The sequence below is a fragment of the Periplaneta americana genome, chromosome 4, assembly GCF_040183065.1.
Source record: "Periplaneta americana isolate PAMFEO1 chromosome 4, P.americana_PAMFEO1_priV1, whole genome shotgun sequence".
Classification (NCBI taxonomy): Eukaryota; Metazoa; Arthropoda; class Insecta; order Blattodea; family Blattidae; genus Periplaneta; species Periplaneta americana.
In genome coordinates this window covers 141,518,028-141,520,332 of record NC_091120.1, presented here as the reverse complement: position 1 = coordinate 141,520,332, position 2,305 = coordinate 141,518,028, and the positions used below count along the sequence as shown (strand labels likewise).

General features: G+C 35.4%; 1 non-coding gene across 1 annotated transcript; it reads right to left on the bottom strand.

Annotated features, from left to right (window-relative positions):
• Positions 1-1,813: 1,813 nt before the first annotated feature.
• Positions 1,814-1,885, bottom strand: TRNAY-GUA (transfer RNA tyrosine (anticodon GUA)). Its single transcript has one exon. It is a non-coding gene; the product is annotated as a tRNA-Tyr (tRNA).
• Between the last annotated feature and the right edge of the window lie 420 nt (positions 1,886-2,305).

The following is a 2,305-nucleotide window of genomic DNA, read 5'->3' as shown; positions in this document are numbered from 1 at the left end:
AGTCACACGACAGCTGAACTGTGGCGCGAGGCGACAGACCAGTAGTGAATGATCTCATAGTCGGAGTGCACGGCGACTCACAGCAGAAATTCCCAAGAAAATCGAGCCTTTTCGGAAGGGTTGCATTACGACCCTTTCCAATGCCAAGTACAGTTAAGTGAAAATAAAAGAAGCCTGCAATAAACGAGGTTTCGTTATTTACAAGAAAGGCATCTTCTATGTACTTAATAAGATTGATAAAGATTGAATGGAATTAATTTGTATCATCTCGTGGGGTGTGGCGACTTGCGACGGGAGATGGATTTACATGCTTTTTCCACTCTGGAATTAACACCAGCCGAGCTTTACCAGTTTTATTAGGTACACACAAGATGCCTTTCTTGGAAATAACGAAACCATGCTTTTTGCAGGCTCCTATGATTTTCACGTAATTGTATTTGGCATCGGAAAGAACTGTTATGTACCCCTCCCATAAGGCTCGATTTTCTTGGGTATTGCTACTGTGATACACCGTGCACTCTGATTATGAAACCACTCACTACTGGTCTGTCACCTCTCGCCGCAATTCAGCTGTCGGTGTGATTCCTAAAGCACACGATGTCATTCAAATTTGTTATCAGAGATCGGAAACAACCCTGTACAATGGCCTCTACTTCAAACGATAGAAAACAACATTCTGACACAAGCGACAGTGAATGACGAAGAAGAAGAAGAAGAAGAAGAAGAAGAAGAAGAGGAAGAAGAAGAAGAAAACACTAAAAACATAGTAAGAAAATCATGTAAATAAAAAATAACTGTACTGTATTGTAATATAAGCAATTTAATAGAGAAATTGCATTCAATTATAATTCGTGACGAAGATGTCTAATAGATCCTCAGAAAGATCGTAATTTGCAAAAAGGTGGCATGTACACCATAAACATTAATTTCTTTATTCCCTACTAGAAACACACAGATATCAGACTTTGTAAACTCGAAAATTGTGAACTGACACGTGTAACTTAATGTTTATATATGTACAGAACATGATTTGCAGAAATTAGAAAGTTTTTATAGTCTCCTTTAAAATTTGTTTTTTGTCACATGTCACCATATTGCATCTTCTGATTCAATTATAAAACAAATTAATTATAACATTATTAATAATATGTACGAGTATATAGGTCTACTGTATATGAGTTAATTAATTCAGTATAACTGAAAATTCATTACTAAAATTTTTTATTTTTTTATTTCGAAGTTCATTACTTTGTTTCTTACATTTAAGCTGACCTTTTTTTTTTCCACCGTGTTTTTCTGTCATATTCTTCTCCCTTGAAGTACATTCTTCCTTATGTAATGCATGTTCCTCCTTTTAAATTTAAACTGGACTTCCACTACTTTTCGAAGTAATTTAAGTAGCCTAATTCTTGTTTGTCTTTGACAAAATCTCAAGTTTCTTTCCTGCCAGTGTTTCATTAAATGATTCTTTATTGCTGCTCTTTTAGACCTGAGAGGGATTGATGTAGGTTTTCGAAGATGTCTCATGTGGAACTGGGTGCTGCTGTGTGTAGGACTTTCAGCGTAGAAAAAGTCAGCAGGGATCACTTGATTTTCTGTTAAGATATAAACTGTAGAGCCCGGATGTTTGGCAAAATACCTTTTTTACTGGGTGGAAGTAAATCATTATTTTCATAGATATAAGTGTGGTAAATCAAAGTAGTAGAGCCAATTTTTATTTTGCCGTCTAAGGTGTTCAATAGTAAATGCCTTTTTTGTCATTTTAAAGCAATATTTTTTACGATGAAAGAGTAATGGAACGGAGAAAAATTCTCTCCGGCGCCGGGATTTGAACCCGGGTTTTCAGCTCTACATGCTGATGCTTTATCCACTAAGCCACACCGGATACAACTCCGACGCCGGTTAGAATCGTCTCAGATTAAGCTCCAACTCTTGGGTTCCCTCTAGTGGCCGCCCTCTGCACTACGTCATAGATGTCTATGAACGCAGGACCGAAGTCCACACATGTGCTGAGGTGCATGGAAATATCATATATACTTCGGTACATTAAAATAATATATGCAATATTTTTTGTTTATTTGTAATTTTCTAGTTAATTGTAATATATTGTGTATGAAATTTAAATATATGAAACAATGACACACTTTAGAAACAAGAATAAATAAAAGTAATTTATTTCGGTGCTTAATCTGCTAATAATCGTACTTTAATACTATTGGTGTAATATGAATAATGATCGACAAAAATATAATGTCATGACTTCACAACACCACCAACAATCATCTTTGTAATTTTAAATATTAGC